This window comes from Hippocampus bargibanti, linkage group LG09, assembly GCF_051943395.1.
Source record: "Hippocampus bargibanti isolate YZ-2025 linkage group LG09, ASM5194339v1, whole genome shotgun sequence".
Taxonomy (NCBI): Eukaryota; Metazoa; Chordata; class Actinopteri; order Syngnathiformes; family Syngnathidae; genus Hippocampus; species Hippocampus bargibanti.
In genome coordinates, this window is record NC_142742.1 from 20516472 (window position 1) to 20544398 (window position 27927).

Consider the following 27927-nt stretch of genomic DNA (forward strand, 5'->3'; position numbering starts at 1 on the left):
ATCCGGGCTTGGGACCGGCACAAGAACAAGCAACTCCACCCATCCAAACATCCATCCATCTTCTGCCGCTTATCCGGGGTCGGGTCGCAGGGGCAGCAGCTTCAGTCGGGAAGCCCAGACTTCATTCTCCCGAGCCACTTCTTCCAGGTCATCCTGGGGGATCCTGCTCTATGAGTTTAATAACGATGAAGATGCTCGATAAAAAAGCAATGACCGAAAGGATACTATATAAAAGTAAAATATATGTATTTATGATCGATTATTTATTAATGATAGCTTCGTATGAGAGCTGTTTTATTCCATCCTGTATCGTAGATCGATGAAAAGGTTTCTTCAGCCGTCGTCTGTACTTCTTTCAAGGTGTCGGACGTTTTGCTTTGTATCCAAGAAACTTCGTCAGCAAACTAAAGTCTTACTGGTAAAAATGAGTGCATTCCAAAAGATAGGCTGCCAAATGAAAAACAAAGTCATGTAGTTTATTCAATACATTGTAAGAATGAAAATTGTAAAGAGCAGTACATTGGGGAGACTAAATACATTCTCAAAAGAAGACTTTATCAGCATCGCAGGGATAATACTAGTGGGCCTCAATCGGCAGTACATATGCACCTAAAAGCTAGCAACCACTCATTTGATGACAATGAGGTTAAAATCTTAGCGAAAGAACATAGATGGTTTTAAAGGGGAGTAAGAGAAGCGATTTTCATAAAACAACTAAATCTTTCAATAAACCGGTTTGGTGGGGTGAGGTTCAATTTGGATTGTTCATACAATAGCCTGCTTAGGCAACATTGGATTAGTAATACTGATGAGGTGATACAGGTGAAAGGGGGACAATCAGGCCAGTCGTTAGTCAGAACGACAGGGACCATCAGTGGAGCTGCTGCAGGGAGTAGTCCTCTGCTCCCCCCAACCTGAGCGCATGGACCTATCATAGCAGAGTCTGGCACCGCCATGTCTGGACAGTAGGGATATATATAGGGCCTAAACTACCAGTAAGACTTTAGTTTGCTGACAAAGTTTCTTGGATAAGAAGCGAAACGTCCGACACCTTCAAAGAAGTACAGATGACGGCTGAAGAAACATTTTCATCGATTGACCACTCCTGTACGACTGAGAGCTTACACAGCTGTATCGTAGATCTATTTCTATTTATTGCCAAACATCAGTTTCAACAAATTAATGAATAACTAGTTTCCAAATTTGATGTCAAGAACAATGACTGTTATTGTGGTTTACATGGGACAATTTAACATTTTGGTTCGGACTTCAGCAAGCATCATGGAAAAGTTTGATATGCTTTCGGGAGCCGAATAAGATGATGTGGCGGGCCAGATTTTGCCCCCGCGCCTTGACTTTGACTCAGTGCTATACATGGTAGTTTTTTTGGGGCTAAAATCCCCTTAGTATACACTCGTGGTGTCAAATCATTTTTTGCCGCGGGTAATTACAATTTCCTCTCGAGGCCCGTGATATAGTGTTTTTATACACAACCGTAAACATTCTATGCTATTTCATGTGTAGTTTAGTCTATATGGATATATGTAGCTTATTAGTTAACTTGTTGCGTATGTATAGTGTAACAAGTATTCATTTTCAGTCTAATGTTCTCCCAACCCCCTCCCATAGCTGATAGGCTTAGTCGAGACGATCTCATCAACTGCTGTGTGCGTAACTCGCTTGAAGGGGCGGGTTTTGCGCTCTTGGCTCCCCGCACCGACTAGAGATGTTTTATTGTTTTACGAGAATGAAGTAGTCTTTTCTGTTCACCATCTATCGTCCCCGCTGGCATTTCATCATAAAACTCCGTTGAACTCCGAACCAGAAGAGATACAGGAATTAGATTCCAACATAAATTGGTGCCAGACACCCGTGCCAAGAGTCGCAGGAGCGGAGAGGGGGCGGGGGGTTCCCGGCGCGTGGCTGACCACGAGAGACAAAGAGTTTTTTTCTCTTTGGCGGAGCCTGCTTGTGATTTCTCACAAGAGACAAAAAGATTCTTCTCTTTTTGGTGGCACCTGCTTGTGGTGATGTGGTGGGCTTTCTCCTCTTCATCCTGTTCTTACCACACGGTTGAGTTCGACGGGTTTTTCAAGGTGGGTGACGACAGCACGCAGCCATTTTGTTTAAATGTATTGTGGGATTCTTTGTGGCCAGAACTATTCTATTCACGGTTAATCCACGTATCTACGGCTAGTAATCGACTTTTGGTCAGGTCACGGCGGACCACCTTAATTGGAGCCGATGCGTAAAAAGTTTTTGCGCGTGACAAGTGATGCCTTTTTGGGTCTCTGTGTCTGATGCCGCGCGCCGGCGGAAGATAAGACCGGAATCTTCCAGTGAGAGGTTCTTCACGAGGGGTGAACTCATGGAATTTACTTTTGCGCGAGGACTAGGAAGAAAAATTAAAAAAATGAAAAATGTATTAATTTTGACCCAGGGATTATGTGTTCTTTTTTTTTTTTTTTTAATGCAGCTGCAATTGATCGTGGATTATCCGTGTTATTAATACATTCATTTTGGCTGATTCGTGCTGAGTGGTGAGCTACAAAAGTTTCTTTGTCTGAGAGAAAGATCTTGAACAAAGGGGGTTGGGCGTGGGGCCATTTGAGTCGTTTGTGAGACTGTGTGCGTGTGTGCATGTGAGTGCGTGCGCGTGTGTGTGTGTATGCGCATTCATTGTGTGTGTATGTGAACGTGTCTCTTGATTGGAGACGCTGACACAGCGGTCTTCTTTGCATTTGAGTTAACACAATTGGTGTGTGCCTTGCTAGGACTTAAGGCAACAGCAGGAATTGTTAGTGAACTGTGGTGAATTAAAAAAATGGGTGCAATCTTTTTCTAAGAAAACCCCAATCCACCAGGATACGAAATTCATAAAAAAGTGGGGAAGATGTAAAACATTTTCAGAGGATGCTTTGAAAGTGTTTTCAGAAACCCCAGCTGTATTCCTGAATCTGCTGATGAGGATTCCGTCCGTCTATGTTAACCAATTTAAGCAAACTGGGAAAAATGTAAAAGCTATGTCTTCAAAGATGGCCGCTGATAAAGAAACTCCTCCCTTACAAGAACAAAGGAGCACATGTCCTTGAAATCACCATTACTAGGACAGATATAAAACTAACCACTGCAGGAAGAGGGGCGGGCTGTGGGCTGGGGAGTTTGAGCTTGGGGGTCAGAGGTCAGGGGGGGGATCTGCGCGCGGGGTCCTCCACCCCCTCTCACGACTGCCCTCTCTGTCCCCCGCCCTCCCTCCGACCCCTTGCTGCTTGTAGAAGACCAGATGTGTTTTCAGGAAAGGAGCAGACTGGAGCACACACGTCCCCTACTGGGAGAACTCAGTCATTACACCCATTTTTTCACAAGAAATGTCTTCATGTATTGCTAACTTTAAAAATCCTGTGACTTCTCAAATTCTTTTGTACCTTGACGACATCTTACTTGCCTCACTGACTGAAGACAAAAACAGGACTGCATCAATCGCTTTGTTCCAAAATCTAGAAAGTACAGGTAACAAAGCTTCTTTGACTATGTTACAGTTTTGCCAAAAAGAAGTTGAATTTCTAGGAAAAAAAAGATGATGACATTTCCACGACCTGGCTTGAAAGACACACCTTCACCTGACAGCATCCACCTGTATGTTGACGGCTCTGCATCTAGGTCAGATGCAGGGGGTAACAGGGTGGGTTATGCTGTTGTGACCGATGTTGAAATTATTGCTGACGGTTCATTACCAAACACGTATTCAGCGCAAGCAGCAAAAATTGTTGCATTGACTGAAGTGCGTAAATGGGCAGAAGGAAAGACGGTGACGATTTTTACAGACAGCTAATATTGTGCCTTCAAAGAAATCCGATGCATTACCCATTGCGAAAGCATGATGCAAACATATTATTCCAGAACATGGCCTGAATGTCTGTTTTTGGTTAAATTATATATGAAAATAACACCCACTAATAACGGCTTAACACGTTTTGAGATCTTGCATGGCAGACCTTTCATCCTCCCATTATGGGAAGGTGTGCCCTGGCAAAAGAATGAATCAGATCCAGGTGCTTTGTTGGCAAAATGGTTGTGTGAAATGTTTACAACAAAAGAGGTCCAGTTAGCATGTGGACTGCCGCAGTCCTCTTTGTTCCCTCCACAGGAACAGATGGTGCGCCCTGGAGACGAGGTGCTGATCAAGGCAATCAAGAGGAAGACCTGGTCTGCACCAAAGTGGGAGGGGCCATTCATCGTGCAGATCACAACGCCAACTGCCATCAAGGTGGAAGACAGACGGTGGAAGACAGACGGAGCCAAACTACTCACTATGGGTTTGGTCCACATCATCTTGCTGTACGGACTCGTGGGGGCAATCCAGATGACACACGTGGAGCCCCACACTCCATCAGCTTGCAAAGTTCCACTATTATATCCAACAACGTCAGATAAGTGTCCAAACATGGCACATCCTGTACCCTGCTTTCCACTACAGGCTGCAGGAATAGTCTCATTTCCCCTTAGCGTCCTCGTGAACAAAGCACGACAAAATGGAAGCAATTATCCTCAAGATTCTTGGTACGCTCGTGTCAAGTTGGGGAAGGCTTGGACCACTGGTTGGGATTCCGTTGTGGTCCATTCCAAGCCCAACACAAAATGGGTTCGAGATAGCTGTGCCCAAGAAGCAAAACGAACTGTCATCAAGATAGCTCGGGGCAACTGGTTAGGAACTGGAACTGGCACGATGACAGATATCCAACTTGCTATCATAACCCACGATGTTGCAGGATGCATGGACTTGAGACTTTGTCCTGAGTTTCGTGAACATCACGTTGGTTTTCCCGTAACTATATGCATGATGTCATCTGTGGCATCACCAGTCGTGACATCACGCTTGCAGCATAAACCACACATCAGACTGTCAGCCTGGGTGGAAACACCTGACAAAACGGCCCAAAGTCCAGGTGTCATGGACTTATCAACATATCAACCGTTTGCAGGAGAAAAACATGACTGGAATTCGTTGTTATCAAACACGTGGTATCGTTATGCTACACTAATTGCTAAACAAAATAGGATAAGTAATTGTTTTGAATGCTCTTATATGCCTCATTCTGTGACACAACAATGCGTGCATTCAAAAGTATTCGGAGATAAAATGGCTTGAGCTGCATATTTGTTAATATCTTTGCATAGACCTGATCAACATTTTCCGGTTCTCCGCAATGCTTCGAGAGGAGAGATTGTTCCAGGTTTAGATACCATTTTGGAACCTGAAAATCAGGTTATGACCGAGAGCGGGTTGCGACTACTAGTATGCATTGCAATGTACAGTACGGGTCAAAATGTGGGTGTTGGATTATTTTTATCGTTCGCCCTTGGTTCATTGCTTCGATGGGTGTAGATGGAGATCGATGGTTAAATCATCAGGGAGCCAGGTCTTGAAAAGAAAGTTGATTTAATTGGGAGAGCTCGGAGACATCGCGGTGTGGGCAGAGGAGCGAGCATGGCGAGAGAGAGAGAGCAAGACGAACGGGCTGCAGGAGTATTTATGCGGCGCATAGTAATGACGCGACAGGATGTGACGTAATGAAAATGCGACATCGTGTAAAGGAAGGCAGGATATGACGTATGAGGAAGTTCTAAATGTAAACAAAGACTACGGAGCGATGTTTAGAGATGTTTGTATGGCAAATTACCCCAACATCTCCCCCCTGACTAACATTTTTAACATCGGTCGAGGTGAACAGAAAGAAGATAAAAAAGAAAATCACAATGGAAACATTCTCAAATCAAAGTCATGTCATTTGCTAGCTACAATAGTCAAATCTTCATGGGATCCTGGATGATGATCACCAGGATGACGAGTAGGAACAAAATTGTTTGTAGCATTTGTCGCAAGCAGGCCCCAGGGTGTGGTACGGATGAGCTGGTGAATGGGAGAAGGTGTGTGTCTGTCGGCTCCAGTGATGTGCATCGGGAATCTTCTTGACGAACGGTGTGGTGTCCTCGCGAGTCCAGACGAAGCTTGTAGCTGCTAAGACGGCTAGCAGCTCTGCAACCGGTCCATCCCACTTTGGCGTGGCCCACGTCATCTTCTTCAGACCGCAGCTCCGTCCTGTGGAGACTAAAAGAAGACTTGTGCCAGGTCACATGTCGAAGGGATGGTTTCATTCTGCACTGCACCCTTTCTTGGTGTTTCTTTCCCTATCAAAATCTGTCTCATCGTTTAGGCTCTGCAATGCATTCTCTCACAGAAATGGCAGACATTGTTATTGTTAGATTTTAGTTGGTTAGTGTATGTTAGTTGTTAGTGAGTCTGCATTTCTGGAGGGCACCACTTTCTTGGGGAATGACGTTGCAGCCAACATCACTCAACACCAAAAGTTAAAATTTTGGCAATGATGATCTAAGCCAGGGGTCGGGAACCTATGGCAATCATCAAAACAGCCATATATGGCTGTTTTGATGATTGCATATGGCTCGCCGATAAAACTAAAATATGTATTTACTTATTCGTTTCATCGTTTTTTTTCGCCGTTCATTTCCCGTTGGCGCTGCAGTTGGCGGAAAGCGCGATTTTGATTGGATGAGACTGACCTAGAATGGCCGAAAGCGCCATGTTGATTGGATGATAGTGGCCGTCATGTTGAAACAGGTAAACGCCCCTTTAAATGAGCCCAACGAGTGCACTTCAGCGTGAATGCACCGGTGTGTGTGCGGCGGGCGTCTGCGGAAGTCTTCAAGCCGGCTTTTCGATCACCGAATGCGGGCGTGCACGGGGTAATCTCGGCGTGTTCCTTTTGAAATATTTTCAAAGTGTTTGAGCTCTAGCAAGACGGCGAGGATATAAAATGTTCGGATTCTAATTTGCAATGAAACAATACCATCGATGAAACAGTCGAATGTCAGTGACATTTTAACAAGCCCCATGTTAACGTTAGCATCGACATACTTCTGCGAGAAGTCGATTGCAGATAGCAAGTGTGGAAGCTTATGAGCCGTGTGCAGGCTAACTAGCAGTAACTTCGCCTCTGGACCAGCAAATTGAATTTCATTCCGATCGTTTTCCTGGAATTTTACCAAACACAAGGAACGGAAAACCATTCATGTTAACGGTGAGTAGTATCACAAAGTTATTTTAAATAATGCATTCTGATATTTTGTTGAAAAGTGTCCGCGCGTTTACTTTTATGGCTCTCTTAGTCAAAAAGTTTCCCGACCCCTGATCTAAGCTATTGCCACTCCCCCCTGTTGAGACATGAAAAGTCTCAATATGCCAATTGGGAACGTTTGCGCGGAACACGCTCCTTCTTTGACATTGCACGGATCATCAATTTGCATAAAACTGTCAATCATTGGTCAAAAATTTTGGAGGCCAAATTTTGGCGTGTCTCAACACCTGCATGAGAACCAATTCATGTAGCGTGTCCCACGAAAATTTTGTACATTGAGCACAGCTTCTCCTGCTGTTACTCCTTTTCTGGCACCCAAGCAAATCATCTCTGCAAAAATGTGTTTTTGGTGGACATTTGCACGTCGCCAAATTGTATGGGTGAAGGACAGCCTTCTCCAATTTGCACAAATTGACATGGTCGTCAACATTATGGCGATCTGTGTAAATGGTCATCTCGTACTCGCCTTTTGTCATTCAGTTGGAGGGCACCAGTTGACAGTCAGTTTCGCTTCTGCGTAGGACATCCATTCGCGCAACCCAGCTTCATCTGCGGCCACCTTGGCATGGATTCCGCAGGAGTCCTCCCCTTCTGAAGGATCTCCTTCTCTCAATTCTGAAAGAAGCTGGTTAGCGTGGAAGCCCTACACAATATATCTGATTTCGCCTGAATCTCTGGCTGACATCGGTGCCCACTCAACTCATTTGCCAATTTCATTCTTACCGGCGAGAAATTCCTTTAATGTGCACTGCAGTCAATTACTTCAATGTGCACTGCAACCAATTCATAATAATAATGATAATAATTCGCAATCTTGACAGGTTATCCTGCACTTTTTGTCGTAACTATAAACTACTTTTGAACTGACAAATGTCATCGCTGTACGCAAAGGCAGCCAGAAGATAAATTAGCATCTGCATGCTGTCTTAATAAACTTTGGATTTCCCCCATTGCATCTCCAACGTTGAATACTTTCCATTCAATCAAGCCTAATTGTAACAATTCGTTGCTCGCTAGATGGTTGGATGAAAAAATATGTGCAATAAAAATTGTCATGCATTACAATAAATGCCACACATTATGCTTTTGGAAAACAAAACTATTCTCAATATGGCTTTGTCATCGATCCCAAATCATCAGGTGGGTGTGCCAACTCTAGTTCTGCAGGTGCATCCCACCAGCCGTTGCGGCCTCTCCTTTGTTGGATCTCCTATGACAATTGAAGCAGAGATCAAACTTTGTTTCCAAAAACACCAAGAATGCACATTCGGTTTGGCTTGTGCAGCCCACAGTTCATCAATTCATCCTACAAATGGAACAATTTCTCAACCATCATCCCAGCTCTGTTTGCGAATTGTTGCTTTACACATCATCTGCATTAAAAGCATAATGAAAAAAGATCAGTCATCAAATTTTGCAACTCCATCTTTTCCTTTTGAAATTAATTTCTCTGCTCAGAAACTAATAAAGGTGTATCCGATCAAATTGAATTTATCGTTTTTATGAATCAAATCATCTGCTTTTCGATTTCAGGGGATGACAATTGTCAGGTCAAAACCAGTGTAATGATCACGTCACAATAATTATCTTAATAAATCGATAAACTTTCCTTCTATGAAATGTCCAACAATATCAACTGGTGAATCTCTGTAAGGACTTAATCACCAGCAAATTTAGTTACATTTACCTTGCCAATTCCATCCAATTCAAGATAAATGTTCCTGTTATTCAGCCCAATTTACTGACCATTTTATTTACTTTTTCCAATTGAACCGTCATTTACGAGCCAGCACAGTGGGGCCCCAGAATTGTCTCTGGGTGTTTTAAACCCGTCTTTGAAGCTCTGTGCTGACAAAAACCCTTGATAAGAGGCATCGTAAATAACTCTGGCTTGTTTCAAATGGCTTGAACAAGCTGTGGACAGAACAAGGTTCAGTTCTGTTTGACAAAACTAAACTTATAATTTTATAAAGTCACTCTTTGATTCTGTCATTTTATACAATTTCCATTTCATTTCGCATTTTCCCAAATCAGGATTTCAAAATAATTTGTCTTTCATGGAAAAGGGCATGTAGCTTCAAAAGAGTGAATTAATCATAATCATTTATCATTTAATCTAGCAACATCTATCTTGCTGATTTCAGTTCAATTTGAGATAAACATCCTTATTTCCTCAATTGAACCGTGATAGAGGAAAAACTTGAGCAAAAACATACATGATTGTTATCCTAAGGAATGCAATGGTCTCACTGCTTAAACACCATCCCCCAGTTTTTTGAGACACAGCGGGCCAAATCCCAGAAGTCATAAATAACTCCAAAATGAAATGGCCAATGTTCAAATCGCTCTTGAGAACAATGTGGCACAATTTCAACGCTGATAATTTTACAAAATCGCTGTAGTTCGGCTTCTGTCTATTCATTTGTCCGCTGTCTTTATTTATTTGCTCACTCAGTCTAATTAATTATTTAATTCATTTTTTTGTTTCAAGTAAATGGCATTCGTCAAAAAGCTATGGAAAGAAGAAACAGTGTTATGTCATTCATGATGACATCGAGCGGAGACGAAAGTCTCCTCGCTGCATGGTTGGACAGGTCTCCCGATGAGACAGGACAGCCCACTCCATGGCACCCGGTCGAGTTCTCTTGTGATGACAAGGCAGCCTCGGTTCTGTGGAGAAGAGAGGCCTTGCGGCAGAATCAAATTCGGCAGGAAGAATGTCTTTTATACACAACATGTTTGTGAATGTTAACGCAGCCCTTTATTAATTTTATTTTCGTTTATTAACTTATTCGCGAATGAATCAATTTGCAGATCTCAGAATGTGGCTGTGAATTCACCCCCTACCCCTCTCTAACGGGTAGAGAAAGAAGGATGGGGGGGTCTGTCTGTATTCTTTGCTGGCAAAACACCCATCCCCCTCCTACGGGTAGAGAAAGAAGGATGGGGGGTCTGTCTGCATTCTTTGCTGGCAAACCACCCATTCCCTCTTTTTTTTCTCAGCGAAGTCTACACAACGCGCGTACATACACAACAATACATAAAAACACACAATGCATGCACAAAAAGACGAAAGACAAAACACAAAAAGGGAAGACAAGAACACACACACAAAGACTGCTCCCCCTAACACCCCCCTCCTCCAGCCGACCACCCTCTGCCCCCTGGACAATGAAACTCCCTGGGAAACCCCGTAGCAATGGCTAGCATAGTTGACCATGTGCTAGTGTTGGTGAATGAATTGAAATTACGGTAATCCACAATATCGTCAGTCAACAAGCAGGCCTCGCCGAGGGAACGACCCCTCGTCTCTTGTGGATACAAGCAGAAGCGCACCAAAAGCTAGGAGCTTTTGTCTCTTGTGGACAACCATTCCAGCTGCAGCTATTTAAAACAAAAAACCTCGGGAGTGAAATTAAAAAATCTCTCAATTTCCCAATTTCACTTCTCTCTCGCGCACAGTGAATTCCAAAAATCCACCCCTTGTGAATATTATAATTAGAATTATTCTGGTCTTACAGTATGATAGCCAGGGCGTGGCAAACCAGACATATCTCGATAAATATTAGGATCGATCAGTCGCGTGTATTTTATAATACACCCGGGCCCAGGATTGGAGACCCGCTTGGTCGAACCACCCGATCTAAAACTAGAATCAAGCTGGAATCAGAACCAGGTGATATCCAGATCCCGCGTCACAAGCCCTTCACAATACGTGGATTACGCGCATAGAAATCCTTCTGGCCACAAAGGATTCCACATTAATTCACCCAACATAGCAGCATGCTAGCGGCACTCACCTGTGAATCATTTCCTGAGAGACGCACACCAGAAGGGAGAGGCTGCCCGCTCGAACACTCTCAAAGGACAAAGAGACACACAGGGCCCACACCCCCTCCCCTCCAGCAGCCATCAGCTAGGAGCCGGGCTTTCGGCGCCAAAATGTTGGATTATTTTTAGCGTTCGCCCTTGGTTCATTGCTTCGATGGGTGTAGATGGAGATCGATGGTTAAATCATCAGGGAGCCAGGTCTTGAACAGAAGGTTGATTTAATTGGGAGAGCTCGGAGACATCGCGGTGTGGGCGGAGGAGCGAGCATGGCGAGAGAGAGAGAGCAAGACGAACGGGCTGCAGGAGTATTTATGCGGCGCATAGTAATGACGCGACAGGATGTGACGTAATGAAAATGCGACATCGCGTAAAGGAAGGCAGGATATGACGTATGAGGAAGTTCAAAATGTAAACAAAGACTACGGAGCGATGTTTAGAGATGTTTGTATGGCAAATTAACCCAACAGTGGGTTTTATAGATGATAGATGTCTATATGTGCTACCGCTAAACACTAATGTCACTGTTTTACGTATATATATATTCTTTTATTCCTCCGCGAGCCTACGGTTTGTGTGCACCTGTTACTGTAACTGACAATACTTTCATCATTACCAGTCGTCCAGTGCACCATCATGTGAAAAGAAGAGTATCGTTGAAGCCCCATGATTCGATCTGGGGAACTGATGTTCCAGCACAATTCAAACACCATAGCCCGGGTAGTAAGATAATGTTAGCTCTTTTTCCACAAATTGGAGTGGCTAAAAACATGATCCGAATTGAAACCATTGATCACAGATTTCAAGTGTTTGTAAATGCCAGCTTGAAAGTGGATGAAATGCAGAACACCGAAATTGCAGCAATTAGACAAATGGTGCTGCAAAATAGAATGGTTTTGGACCTTTTGACAGCCCCACAAGGGGGCGTCTGTGCTATGGTGGGTGACACTTGTTGTACGTACATACCCGAAGAAACGAATTCCAGAAACATGACTTATGATTTGTCTGTTATGAGGGATCTCAGAGATGCTATGGCCAAAGAGCGACGGCCTGATCACCCGTGGAGCTTTGCCATGCTTTTCGAGGGCCCTTGGTATACGACTTCGCTTAGACTGTTTGTGCCTATCGCGATCGTGATTGTACTTATTTTCATAGTCATTGGTTGTATCATTCCATGCTTAAGAGCAACGCTAATTAATATGATAACTAATTTTCAGGTGAACTACGCAAAGGTTTTGTATCAACAAATGCGTGAAGAGGACCCTGTGTTGTAGCTTGGAATTGTACACCATGGCCAGAGTGTGGTTGCTCCCGCCAATACGGAGGGCCGAGAAGGAATTTTCCTCGTCAATATTTTGATTGAATTGGATTTACCTTTAAGACTCTCGCAAATGTAGAGGTTGCATATCACAATAGTAAAGTTATGACAGAGGTTTTTCGCCTTTTCCATGGTATAGAATGGCCCTGTGCCGTTAGTTATGACATGCATGCATGAAAACCGTTTTGGAAATGTATGTACTGATGTTTAAATGTGCAACAGGGGGGAATGATAGAGTGTTTTCATACACATCCGTAAACATCCTATGTTATTTCATGTTTAGTTTAGTCTATATGGATGTATGTAGCTTATTAGTTAACTTGTTGCGTATGTATAGTGTAACAAGTATTCATTTTCAGTCTAATGTTCTCCCAACCCCCTCCCGTAGCTGATAGGCTTAGTCGATGTCATCAACTGCTGTGTGAGTAAAACTAGCTTGAAGGGGCGGGCTTTGCGCTCTTGGCTCCCCACACCGACTAGAGAGAGATGTTCTTCTATTGTTTTACGAGAATAAAATAGTCTTTTCTGTTCACTATCTATCGTCCCGCTGGTATTTTATCATAAAACTCAGTTGAACTCCGAACCAGAAGAGATACAGGAATTAGATTCCAACAGCCGTTATGAATTTGGGGAAATCATTGCAATGTTTCATCCATCCCCTTGACATATTACATAGAGAGCGCACAACAAATTAATGAATAACTAGTTTTCATATCTGAAGTAAAAAATAATGACTGTTATTGTGGTTTACATAAGACAATTTGAAATTTTGGTTCAGACTTTAGCAATTATCATGGATATATATAAAAAAATCCTCATCTCACCCACCATGGGTGGTGTCTGTCCCCCATTTCAGCTCGGGTCAGGCCAGGAAGCTTAAGGGTTCTGCGCAGTATCCGTGCTGTTCCCAGCACTGCGCTTTTCCCAGCACTGCGCTTTTCTGGACCGAGATATCCGATGTTGTTCCCGGGATCTGTTGCAACCATTCGTCGAGTTTGGGGGTCACTGCCCCGAGTGCTCCGACCACCACAGGCACGACTGTCACCTTTACCTTCCAGGCTCTCTCCAGCTCCTCTCTGAGCCCTTGGTATTTCTCGATTTTCTCATGTTCCTTCTTTCTGATGTTTCCATCACTCGGGACCGCTACATCCACGACAACGGCTTTCCTTTCCCCTTTATCTATGACCACGATATCTGGTTGATTGTCCATTACCATCTTGTCGGTCTGTATCTGGAAGTCCCACAGGATCTTTGCTCGGTCATTCTCCACCACCTTGGGAGGTGTTTCCCATTTTGACCTTGGGGTTTCCAGTCCATACTCTGCACAGATGTTTCGGTAGACTATGCCAGCCACCTGGTTATGGCGCTCCATGTAGGCTTTCCCTGCCAGCATCTTACACCCTGCAGTTATGTGTTGGATTGTCTCAGGTGCCTCGTTGCACAACCTACACCTTGGGTCTTGTCTGGTGTGGTATATCGCTGCCTCTATGGCTCTGGTGTTCAGGGCCTGCTCTTGGGCAGCCAGGATGAGTGCCTCTGTGCTGTCCTTTAGGCCAGCCCTCTCTAGCCACTGATAGGACTTCTTGAGATCAGCCACTTCTGCTATGGTTCGGTGGTATATCCCGTGTAGGGGCTTTTCCTCCCAGGATTGTCCCTCTTCCAGCACCTCATCCTCTGCTCCCCATTGTCTGAGACATTCTCTGAGTACATCATCCGTTGGAGCCTTCTCTTTGCGAATTCTCTGTCCGAATAAATGTGAACTGTTCAAACGACAAGTGAGGTACTTGGGTCGTCTCGTGTCAAGTGATGGTGTCCGCATAGACCCTAAAGACCTGGAAGCCGTTTTGCAGTTAAAAGAGAGAGAACCACATAATGTGGGGGAAGTCAGAGCTCTATTGGGGTTCTTGGGCTACTATAGATCCTTCGTACAGGACTTTGCCAGGATTGCACGGCCGCTGTTTAAACTGGTAGAGGGGGCCACTCAGCCTGACCAGAGGCCAGTTCACAACAAAAGGAAAGTCACCAAGTTAGGGCAGCTTCCCTCTGGTAACCCTGTCCAGTGGGGCCCCGAACACAGTGCTGTGGTCTCCCGCCTGGTAGATATATTGACCGGTCCACCTATTTTAGCCTATCCAGACTTTAATCTGCCCTTTGTGTTAAATACGGACGCATCCAATGAAGGTCTGGGGGCTGGGATTTATCAGCAGCAGGGAGATAAACTTCGCGTTGTTGCTTATGGATCCAGAACACTCTCACCTTCAGAGAAAAATTATCATCTCCATTCTGGAGGCAGAGGCAAGGAGACTAGTACACGAATGGAATAGACTGAAACTGGACAAGGGAATTTTATACAGAAAGGCGGGGAAATGGAAACAGCTCGTTCTCCCTAGTAAACTTACGTTGACTGTGCTCAAACACCTGCATGATGACATGGGTCATGTTGGAGCTGACAAGGTGATCAGCCTTGCAAGGCAGAGGTTCTATTGGCCATTCATGCAGCACGAAATAGAAAAATACGTAATTCGCCAGTGTTCCTGCATTAAACAGAAACGACCCACCATTCCGGAAATAGCACCCATGGGCAACATCACTACTAGTGCCCCATTTGAACTAATTTCTATTGATTATCTCCATCTTGAGCCAAGTAAAGGAGGATATGAGTATATTCTAGTCCTGCTAGACCACTTTACTCGTTTCGCACAAGCCTAAGAATAAGTCAGGCAAGGTTGCTGCTGAGAAAATCTTTCGTGATTTTATTCCACGGTTCTCTTATCCAGAGAGACAACATCATGATCAAGGTCGGGAGTTTGAAAACAGTCTATTCCAGCGGCTTCTACAGTTGTCTGGCATTGAGCATTCACGAACCACCCCATACCATCCGCAGAGCAACCCTGTAGAACGTCTGAATAGAACACTGTTACAGATGCTACGTACTCTCCAAGAAGAAAGGAAAGCTGAGTGGAAAGACTATTTGCCTCATGTAGTTCATGCGTATAACTGTACAAGACATGAGTCCACTGGCTATTCACCGTTCTTCCTCCTCTATGGAAGGTCTCCCCGGTTGCCCATCGACTTAGTTTTTGGTCAGACAGCTGACGACGAAGTAAAAAGCCGACAGGTATATCCACGTAAGTGGGCCTGTCGAATGCAAGATGCTTAGAGAATTGCCTCCGAGAACAGTCAAAAGAGCTCTAAAAAAAAGGAAGAAATACTATGACCGTGGTGTGAAAGGCACTCCAGCCAGGGGATCGTGTATTTGTCAGGAACCTATCTGAGAGAGGTGGACCTGGCAAGCTCCGGGCTTACTAGGAGGAAAAAGTCCAGAGGGTCACTGAAAGAGTGGGAGATGGACCTGTGTGCAAGGTTCGGGCAGAAAACGGAGACAAAACTACCCGTGTGTTGCACCGTAATCTCCTACTGTCTGTCAATGATTTGCCAGTTCAAAAGCCCCGTAGGGTGAAAAATAAACAGAAAAAACAGCTAGACAGACAGGCTTATACTAGAAGCAGTTGGGCAGGAGTCTGAATCTTCAGATGAAGAGGAGGGATGTTCATACAATCTCCGACGGTTACCTGTGTATACAAGGAAAACAGTCAGTCATCAGGCGTCTCAACCTGAACCGCACAATTTCAGAACTGTGGCATCAGAATTCCACCCCCAGCCACAAACTACGCAACCAGAGGATGGGCAGCAGCTAGAGGAAGCTTTTCCATTGGTCGTACCAGCATCATTACCAAAACCAACACCAGCTGACAGCCTGCCTGCTGAGGGAAGCCCGGAACAACCCGTAATGGATGATAACTACACGTTTTTTTATGTTGACTGACACTGCGTGTTGATGTTACTGGTTCAACCGGGTTGATTTGTACTGGAGGCTTGTCATTGCCATTGATCACTGGAAGCCTCACTCCAGGACCTTACGCCGTTTCCCGGGGCCTTTCTTCGCAGACAGCCCACAGCTCTATGTCCTTCCTGACCACAAATGAAACAGTGAGGGCAGCTCTTAATGTTCTTTCGTACACAGACCTGACACCTGACCCTAGTCTCATTCGTTGGTGTCTGGGGTCGCGTTGAGGATCGAGTCAGGGACGGACGGACATGGATATACCTGAGGCGCCGATTCTGTAGGTTTAACAACTTGGGCAAAGTGTGTGGTCAGTGCGGTCACGTGCAGTCAGATCGAGAATGGCAGCACGGTTAGCCTGTAATTCAGAGTCAAATTTGGTCTGGTTAATCTGGTCAGTTTGATTAGCTTTAGCAGCATGGACATTCACAGATCAATTTTTAGTGACAGTACCGAGGCGTTTCACCCTCTCAGCCTCTTCACTTGTGGACTTTGTAATTTGTTCTAACAGGACATCATCACGAACCTGTAAGGTAAGGAATGGTTTGAGATCACATCTGACATGATAATTCTTCTCATTGCCCTTGATAGAGTGTGTGCAGAAATGTACCTTGGCCAAGTTCTTGATCGTAACCAAAATATGCACCTGGTTTTTGTGACTGTCTCGGAATGTCCCAGGTTTAGTTATCTTCGACACAGAATTGTATAGTTCCTCTTTGCAATGTTTTTGCTAATGATACTAGTGCAGCGTGTTCGACCGGAAACCAATTCCTTGTGTGTTCTACATATTTTGCAATAAAGATGATTCTGATTCTGATTCTGATTCTGACAGTGCGGGTAACCTCAGACTCGCTAAACCCTTATTGTAGTCCCTCATCCATTTGTCTACACAGGCTACGGTATGACAGTTCAGACCCGGTGTCAGAAATCTGACCACCATAAATTTTGAACTACCTCTGTGGAAACAGAGCAGCTACATCCGTGTACTTCACCACCTGCTCCCCCATACCAGAGGATAAGCCGGCATGTTCAGGAGGAGCACCACCCGAACAGTTGGCGATGATCCTGAATGGCGATGGAGTGCTGAAGTTCGTGACCGGTGTCGGGATGTCTCTCGATGGAAGAGGTGTGACCTCAACTCCTCCTCTCATGTCAGCTCCATTCCCAGTAGGTTCCTCCGGGGCATCTCGGAGCTCGCTGATCATGTCATCGAGGTGAAGGAGTTGGACATGCCTTCAGCTTCTATGTGTCTTAATTTGTCACCTCTGACGTAGTCAATAATCACATCAAAAAGTTTCGGTTCTAAGGGGCGCAAGGTCCTCAGTGTCACTCTCATACACTGCGCTGGCAACAGTTAGTAGCTAATTGACATCCAAGGCTAATACTCTCTTTTGGATCTTGACAATCAATACCCGTCTTGGATTTGTGGGAGCCATCGTTAGCCCCTGAAGCCTCTACTCTCTGGAGAAAGGACAGCACGGCACGGATCCCGGACGAGCCCCCAATTGTAACCGGCCTCAGGCCTAGGGTATACCTGGGTTGGTCCAAAGGCGTCACAGGAAGGTAGCACTGTGAACGATGAGGAAAAGACGACACGTGACAAACGTGTTAACCAGCTTCACACAGCGGCATTTATGACTGAATGCGCATGCGTGAGCTGAGCCTACATTGTCTTCCTCTGTTCCATTCACAGGCGTGTAGCGCCCTCTCCTGACTTGGTAGTCTAATCGAATAACATACGTAACGGAGTTCGTTTCTCACCCCCTACATCTAGGCTGCAGAGTGCTAATCTGACATTTATACAAGTGAAAACATGAATATATAGCCTTCTGTTTAGCTCTGGGGATCATATGAAATTTTTCTTGCCTTAAACGCATTTTCACAGCAAGAGAAACACGTTTTTTGAAGTAAATGTTTTCTTCATGGTTTTAGGTTTTATAATAAAATTTGTGTATATTTAGGCTGCAGAGTGCTAATATGACACTTATACAAGTGAAAACATGAATATATAGCCTTCTGTTTAGCTGTGATGATCATGTGAACTTTTTATTGCCTTAAACGCATTTTCAGAGCAAGAGAAACACGTTTTCTGAATTTAATGTTTTCTTCATGGTTTTAATTTTTATGATGTATCTATTTAGGCTGCAGAGGGCTAATTTGACACTTATACAAGTGAAAATTTAAGCCTTTTGTTTAGCTATGGGGATTAATATGACCTTTTTATTGCCTTAAACGCATTTTCAGAGCAAGAGAAACACGTTTTCTGAAGTAAAGGTTTTCTTCATGGTTTTAAGTTTTATGATTAAATTTCTGGTACTTAGGCTGCAGAGTGCTAATCTGACACTTATACAAGTGAAAACATGAATATATAGCCTTCTGTTTAGCCGTGATGATCATGTGAACTTTTTATTGCCTTAAACGCATTTTCAGAGCAAGAGAAACACGTTTTCTGAACAAAATATTTTCTGCATTGTTTTAACTTTTATGTTGTATCTGTTTAGGCTGCAGATGGCTAATCTGACATTTATACAAGTGAAAACATGACGATTCTGCCTTCTGTTTAGCTGTGATGATCATGTGAACTTTTTATTGCCTGAAATGCATTTTCAGATCAAGAGAAACACATTTTCTGAACAAAATGTTTTCTTCATGGTTTTAACTTTTATGATGAAATTAGTGTCTCTTTAGGATGCAGAGTTCTAATCTGACACTTATACAAGGGAAAACATGGAGATTCATACTTTTGTTTAGCTCTGGGGATCATATGAACTTTTTATTGCCTTAAACGCATTTTCAGAGCAAGAGAAACACGTTTTCTGAAGTAAATGTTTTCTTCGTCGTTTTATGTTTTATAATGAAATTTGTGTGTATTTCGGATGCAGATTGCTAATATGACACTTATACAAATGAAAACATGAACATATAGCCTTCTATTTAGCTGTGATGATCATGTGAACTTTTTATTGCCTTAAACGCATTTTCAGAGCAAGAGAAAAACGTTTTCTGAATTTAATGTTTTCTTTATGGTTTGAAGTTTTATGATGAAATTAGTGTCTAAATAGGCTGCACAGTGCTAATCTGACATTTATACAAGTGAAAACATGAAGATTAAGCCTTTTGTTTAGTTTTGGGGATCATATGAACTTTTTATTGCCTTAAACGCATTTTCAGAGCAAGAGAAACACGTTTTTTGAAGTAAATGTTTTCTTCATGGTTTGAAGTTTTTTGATGAAATTAGTGTCTAAATTGGCTGCACAGTGCTAATCTGACACTTATACAAGTGAAAACATGAAGATTAAGCCTTTCGTTTAGCTTTGGGGATCATATGAACTTTTTATTGCCTTAAACGCATTTTCAGAGCAAGAGAAACACGTTTTCTGAAGTAAATGTGTTCTTAATGGTTTTATGTTTTATAATGAAATTTGTGTGTATTTCGGATGCAGATTGCTAATATGACACTTATACAAATGAAAACATGAACATATAGCCTTCTATTTAGCTGTGATGATCATGTGAACTTTTTATTGCCTTAAACGCATTTTCAGAGCAAGAGAAACACGTGTTCTGAATTTAATGTTTTCTTAATGGTTTGAAGTTTTTTGATAAAATTAGTGTCTAAATTGGCTGCACAGTGCTAATCTGACACTTATACAAGTGAAAACATGAAGATTAAGCCTTTCGTTTAGCTGTGATGATCATGTGAACTTTTTATTGCCTTAAACGCATTTTCAGAGCAAGAGAAACACATTTTCTGAAGTAAATGTGTTCTTCATGGTTTTATGTTTTATAATGAAATTTGTGTGTATTTAGGCTGGAGAGTGCTAATCTGACACTTATACAAGTGAAAACATGAATATAAAGCCTTCTGTTTAGCTATGATGATCATGTGAACTTTTTATTGCCTTAAACGCATTTTCAGAGCAAGAGAAACACGTTTTCTGAACAAAATATTTTCTGCATTGTTTTAATTTTTATGATGTATCTATTTAGGCTGCAGAGAGCTAATTTGACAGTTATACAAGTGAAAACTTAAGCCTTTTGTTTAGCTATGGGGATTAATATGAACTTTTTATTGCCTTAAACGCATTTTCAAAGCAAGAGAAACACGTTTTCTGAAGTAAATGTTTTGGATTGGATTGGATTGGATATGCCTTTATTAGTCTCGCAGTGGAGAAATTTACATTTCACAGCAGAAAAGTTATAAAAGGAATGAAAGTAGAAAAACAAAATACATGAGCTGGTGGAAAGGCAGCCACTCTCGCGGCGCCGTTTTGAAGTCAAACGAAAACACAAAAAAGCTTTCTTACCTATCTTAGTTACCTCGCTTACTTACCTAGCTTACTTACCGAACTTAGCGACTTTCTTAGCGACTTTGCTTACTTAATTTGCTTAGCTACTTTGCTTAGCTACTTTGCACACTTACTTTGCTTAGCTACTTTGGTTACTTAATTTGCTTAGCTACTTTGCTTACTTATTTTGCTTAGCTACTTTGCTTAGTTACTTTGCTTAGCTGCTTGCTTAGCTGCTTGCATAGCTCCTTGCTTAGCTGCTTGCTAAGCTACTTTGTTAGCTACTTAGTTACCTACTTACTAACCTATTTCTTTATTTATTTATTTATTGAGAGCTGTGTATTGTTAATGCTCGCATTGCCGTGGTTTTTCTTAGAAATTATAATTATCAAAATTAAATGCTTTGCGGGTTTTAGTGTGTGAAACGTTAATAGACAGGAGAACCAAAACGTGCCCATCTGTACTTGGAGCTAAACCGTCTATCGTTGGTCTGTGTAAACTCTCAGTCATCGTCTATCGTTGGTGTACCAGAGATGATGACATCATCGGAGATATGCCGAACTGACATACTAAAATTGTTTATCTACCAGAGTTTTTCCAACCGTGTGCCGCGGCACATTGGTTACGAATATTGAAATTTTAATCGTGTAGTACTTTTAGAAACCGGCAGGGAGGATCAGCAGCTAGTTAATTCAAGACAAGCAAAATTTCCGACGACGGTCAAGCCCAGTGACGTGCAGTCAGTGGAGGCAGGGGAGGCAGTGCCTCACCTGTCATCATGGAAAGCTGTCATGGAAATATCAAATGAAAAAATAAATTAAACAGTTATATGTATTTAGTGATTTGTACTTTAAAGTTCTTGTCCATTTAACTTCACCGTTTTAGGATTTTTTTCAAAATCGCTGAATTTTCACATTTACTAATTTTTTTTATTCACTAAGTAGAGACGAGCGGTGAGGCAGCAGCCGGCTGAGCCTCACCATGGATTGCACAATCACTATGCTTACTGTGCTGGCTTGCTCTGCAGTGAGACCGCATTGCTGTCCTTCTGCATATCGCTATTAAAGCGTTCAAACACGTTTAGTATATGAACTAAATTTCTACAGTTTAGCTGGTGTATATAACGTAGAGTCATTGTACATTATAAACACTGCACTACAGTGTTTATTTTGTTTTATTTTTATCAAAACGCTGTGCGTAGGTGAGGCAAACAGTTCTCCCGCCTCATGACAGGCAGGGGGCGCTTGTGATTCCAGAGATACTTCTTACTCCACGTCTGCAGAATAATAGAATTAGAGACAGAAAGCTACAGTAAACAGTTAGCAAGTAAAGTGCAACCCTGCAGTCATTTTTTCGTGTTGCTTGGCCTCACTTTCAGAATGGAGGATTACATATCTAAATTGAAAGTATTTTCTAAACTGGACTTTCAATCGAAGCAGGAGGTAATAATTAAAGGAAGACCAACACCGGAGCTAAAAGGTTTGCTTCAGACAACGGGAGACAATAATCACTCTTTTCAGGCGGACTGGTACACACGAAAAGGCTGGCTGTGTGGATGTCCAGCAAGAAACCGCCTTTTCTGCTTTTTCTGCCTTCTGTTCTCAAATTGTGACAATGTCTGGACTCAAATGGGATATTGCGAGCTGAAAAATTTACAACGGAGCCTCATCAAAAATGAGCGAAGACTCAACATCAGCATCGACAATGCTAAGGTAAAGGAGAAGCGGGAGCTTTTAAAAGATCTCATCAATGCCACCTGCTTCCTTGTCAAACAACAGCTGGCATTTCGTGGAAATGATGAAAGTAAAGGCTCCGCTAATCGTGGCTACTATGTTGAACTATTACATGCTTTCGCTAGCGAGTCATTTTGGGACATCCACTGTATTTTCTAGCCTGTGAAACAGAATACAGAACGATTTAATTGAAGCAGTTGGTGATGTCATTAGAAATGACATTAAAAAGGAGATCGGTGCAGCCCAATTTGTTGCTGTAGAAATAGACGAGGTTGTCATTCTCAGCACTGAAAACATACAGTCGGAACAGGACTGATCAAGGACGACTTTCTTCACTGGCAGTCATCTCCGTTGAGACAGAGAGACTTTTAAAACTGAAGAAAGATAAGGAAGGCTTCTACAAAGAAGTTATCGATGCCTTTCTTCAGAAGGAGCGGCACATGGACTAAAGGTAACACAATAAAAACGTTTTTTTTTAATTGTTTTTTTTCTATGCTACAGTTTGTATACAGTATATAAAGAATGCTGACATGAAATTTTAAACAAAATACGTTAACTGTTGCCAATCAAATGGTGAATAAACTACTCTGTAGAGTTCATATGTTTGTAAATCTGACTATGATGACGTCAGTGCCTCACCAGCCATGAACCTCACCGCACGTCACTGGTCAAGCCAGCCTCCACTCGCAAAATCGAAGTCAAGTGACCCGCCACTTCGATTGACAACACTGTGCATTACGGTAGTCTGCGGCAAGCGAGCGGCGAGCCAGCGGCGTGGGACACCTTCAAAATAAAAGCGAACCCTGAAACATGTTTCAAACCAACGATACCTCTTTGTTCCGTTATCTATCTAATTACAAGCAAAGCAATAATTATACTGATTAAAATTACTAAGGGAAGTCGATCTAGTTTGTTATTCATAACTACATTAAAATCACCACCCAGAATTAAATAGCCAGTTGGATATTTGTTTAACCAGTACTCAACTTTTTTATCAATTTGTTCTAACAATAATATATTTTTAGGAAATGAATTGTACCCATATATTTATTAATCATGATAACATTTTTATCAGAGATTGACAACATAAGTATGATATAGTGACCTTCCAGGTCACTGTCATGACCAATAATTTTCCCAGAGAAACTTTCTTTTAGAACTATGACACCGGCTGCTTTTTCCGACCTATGTGCTCCCCATAAGTCTTTTCCCCATTGACTTTTCCAGAGACTGACGTCATTTGTTGTACTATGAGCTTCTTGCAAAAACAAGAAATCACACTTAAATTTTCTGAGAAACAAAAATACAGTTTTGCGTTTCAAGGTGTTCCTTAAACCCCTGGCATTTAGGGAGAGAGAGAAGGGAAAGGGACAAAGGGATGAGAACAGTAAGAAAGACAAGGAAGATAGAAGAAGTGAAAAATTAAGCTAGGAAAAATAAAAAATAAAAGAAAGTACATTTTTCTTAATAAGAACTAAATATAGAAAAATCAAAAAGCAATCCACGGGATCATTTCAAAAACAAAGTGCTCACACCAAACGTTTGGTGAAGCACAGTCTCTATTGAAAAAGAAATCGAGACTAAGGACTGCTGAATAACAAAAAGTAGATCTACATTTAAACATAATAAGCCCATAATGTACGATGCATATCATAACGTGTAGAATATTCAGTTTCCATTTCGAGAGCAACTGCTTTATTTTTTATTTATTTGTTTATTATTCTTTTAGGGGCGGCCCGATAGTCGAGTGGTTAGCACACCGGCTTCACAGTGCAGAGGTCGCCGGTTCGCGTCCCGGTCCGGCCTCCCTGTGTGGAGTTTGCATGTTCTCCCCGGACCCGCGTGGGTTTTCTCCAGGTCCTCCGGTTTCCTCCCACACTCCAAAAACATGCATGGCAGGCAGATTGACCACTCCAAATTGTCCTTAGGTGTGAGTGTGAGAGTGACTGTTGTATGTCTTTGTGTGCCCTGCGATTGGCTGGCAACCAATTCAGGGTGTCCCCTGCCTCGTGCCCGAAGACAGCTGAGATAGGCTCCAGCAACCCCCGCGACCCTAATGAGGAATAAGCGGTACGGAAAATGAGATGAGATGAGATTATTCTTTTAATAGTATTAGCTTAACAGCCTGGTAAATCAAAATTATTTACAGGTATTGGAGGATACTTAGAGGTTAAGTCAGAACCCCCTAAATCAGGGAGGGAAGATCTCAACCCCATCCACAAAGGCACGGCCTCCCACAAAATTTGCCTGCTTATGTTCCTTTCTGGCCTTGTCCACTTGGGGCGCCAACAGACGCCTCCTCTCACGTACCTCCGGTGGGAAGTCAAGGGACAGCCGAAGACTTTTAGCCTGGAGGAAGGAGTTACCCGCTTTCGCTGCTGCCCAGATGGCTTCTTTGTGGATCCTGAAGGCAAACTGGATCATTATAGGGCGACTCCTGGAGCTGTCTGGGCGTCTCGGGCCGAGGCGATGTATGGTGTCCACCACACCAGGGATCTTGTCCTTGGCCTCAGGCAGCACACCCTGAAGTACTTGTATGGTCTCCTGACGGATATTCTGCTGGTTATTTTCTTCCAATCCATGGAGGATAAGATTCCAACGTCGATGATAGGTCTCCCACTTGGAAATGCGGTTTATCATGTCTTTGTTTAAACTGCGTGGGTGAGACTCCAGTTTTCCCAATCTATCCTTTATTGCAACCGTTTCTGCGTGCATCTGGTCCAGAGAAACTTTCAAGCCATTTATTTGTTTTGTATTTTCTTTTCTCGCTGCTTGTACTTTTGCAATAGTCACTGAGTTCATCATCATAGCCTCTAGGGTAGGGGTGCTCATGACGTCGATCACGATCTACTGGTCGATCGCGGAGGTAGTACTGGTCGATCGCAGCGTGACAATAAAAAAAAAAAAACTTTGTCAGCCTATCAAACGTCCCGTCACTTGATTGACATACAGGGCATCCATTCAGAACTGAATTTTTACCTTTAGGTCGCCGTGCATGCGTAAACAACGGCGCTAAACGCAGCAAAATTTACAAGCTAGTCCGCAAATTACCTCAGATTTTAAGCCCTTGCTAAAGCATATGGTGATCAAAATGAGTGAGAAAGCGGGACCAAGTAAGGGGGCAAAACATATTACTTTCATACGGAATGGGAAAATGTGGAGCGGCATTTTCGGACTGTTCATGGAAAATACAACATTGACTTCCCGCCGAAAAGCCAGCTGAGAAAGAGAACGGTGGACGAACTAAAATCCCAGTTGTCCGGACAGCAGTCATTTTTCACTCAACATACTTCAAAAGCGAAAGCCGCCACCGAAGCATCGTTCCGGGTGAGTTATGCCATCGTTAAAAACAATAAGTCCTTCCGAGACGGAGAGATGGTAAAATAAGCATTCGTTGAAGCAGCTGACTCATTGTTCCGAGACTTTAAAAATAAGGCAGAGATATTATCTTCAATCAAAGCTTTGCAGCTGTGAAGACATACAGTTACACGGCGCTGTGAAGCCACGGCTGGGGATTTAACCCAGCAAATGTGGAAATATATCGGAGATTGTGAGTGTTCTCACTGCTGAAGTCCAGGGCTCATGGACAGTTCTGTAACTTACTCACACAGGAAAAGTACCCCAACATGAGAAAATGTGCTACCTCCTTGACTGCATTATTCGGCTCCACTTATTTATGCGAGTCAGCCATTTCCTAGATGAAGATCATTAAGTCCAAATACCGTTCCACCATGAATGATGAACATTTGGAAATGTGCTTGAGGCTGGCTGTCAGCAGCTACTGTCCGAACTATGCATCCCTTGCTGATTCAATTCAGTGGAAGTCATCAAAGTAAACTCAGGTAATTACAAAAAATGTTAATAGTTATTTATTATGTTATGTATATGTAGTTATTATGTGTGTTGTGCAATATTGGCTTATTCAGTTATGCAAGGTACATCAACATACATTGTACATACAGAGAATCCTTAAAACATTTGAAAATAATTATGTTTTGCATTTTTGTCGTGGGTAGATCACTTTGACTTGGTAGTTTTTATAAGTAGCTCGTATGCTGAAAAAGTGTGAGCACCCCTGCTCTAGGGCATCCGCTCTTGTGTTCATTAGTTGCCACAGAGACTGAAATTCAGCGAGCAGAATTGCCATGAGGTCTGAGGGAACTGGACCTCGGGTATTGCAAGCTATTTTCGCTGCCGGTGAGGTAGTGGAGGAAGCTGTGGTAGAGGTAGCCGCAGGAGAGAGTGGAAGCGGAGGGAATGAATCTCCTACCACATTCTCATTGGAAGCCACAGTAGGTTCACCCCCCCAGGTAATCGTGCATATTAGCAACAATCATGGTGTGACTTTCTTTTGGGTGACATACAGGAGGCAATGAAACAGTATTTTCACTTTCACATTCTGTAGTAGCAGCATTAAGGGATACAGGGCTGACGTTAGCTTTGGTGTTAGCCAGCGTCTGTAGCCCTGCCTTTTCTTTTAGTCATTGTAGATCTTATCTGGCTGATCAGGGATCTCAGATCAAGCAGAGACGATTAGACGTTATCTTGCAGTTGCTGACATGTATTCTTTGTCATTCAGGGCTCATTTGGTGTTCAGCAGTCCTAATGAAAGGAAGCACTCAGGAGTGCATGTCCTCCTCCGTCGCACGTCGCCACCAGCCTAACATTTTTGCTCTCGCGAGTCAGTCGTACGAGAGTCCTCGGGAAGCACACATCAGTGATGGGAATTCCGGCTCTTTTCAGAGAGGTTCTTTTGGCTCAGCTCACTAAAAAGATGCGTCTCTTTTGGCTCTCAAATGGCTCCCAATTTTTTTGTTATTGCTTAAATTAATTAACAACATATGTAAAATTATGTGAAAAACTGTTAAGAAAGTTAGATTGTATCCTCATTTTGTGTAATGCTGTAATGTTGACCGGATCTGGCAACCCAGCCACAACGCGACATCACGTGATTTGACAGCGATCAAAGCCAGTACAGTGAGACCTCAACTTACAAACACCTCAATTTACAAACTTTTCGTCTTACAAATGTCAAATTTATGAAAATTAAACCTTATAATAAGCACTATTTTCATAATACACACCCACCACGGATGGCGGAGTGATCTTCGGCAGAAGCACACGACCGAACAGCACCAGAGGTTAAGTTACCAACAGTCCTCATGGAAGGTGACTCTCCTTCCATAAGCCATCAACGACCATCAAAAAGGTAAATCAAACTTTATTTTACAGCAGTTTATTTCTTTAATTACAGTCCTCATGTAATGCGCCTCTCTTTCCAAACAGCAATTCCCTTTGACCTTTGACCTCCAACGCCATTCCATCAAGCCATAAATGACCATCACAAATGTAAATAAAGTGACTTTATGATACAATGCAGTGTATTTCTTTCATTACAATACAATAGCACATTTATTATACATAGAATAAGGTATGTTGTGTGTTATTTAGTTGAAAAGTATATTTTATGGAAACCCGGGAACGGATTATTCCCATTTTAATGGTTTCCTACGGGATTTTTTTTTTTTTGAGATACACTTTTCGCCTTACACACTCTGTCTGGGAACCAATTAAGTTCGTAAGTTGAGGTCTCACTGTATACGTGTATGTGTGTTTGACTTTTCATACGACGATGAGCGCAGTGGCTGCTATAAGTATCCTACTTGTATGATCTAAACATCTCGACTATATATATATATATATATATATATATATATATATATTCTCCCGATGCATCGCGAAAGCACTGAAGATCTCA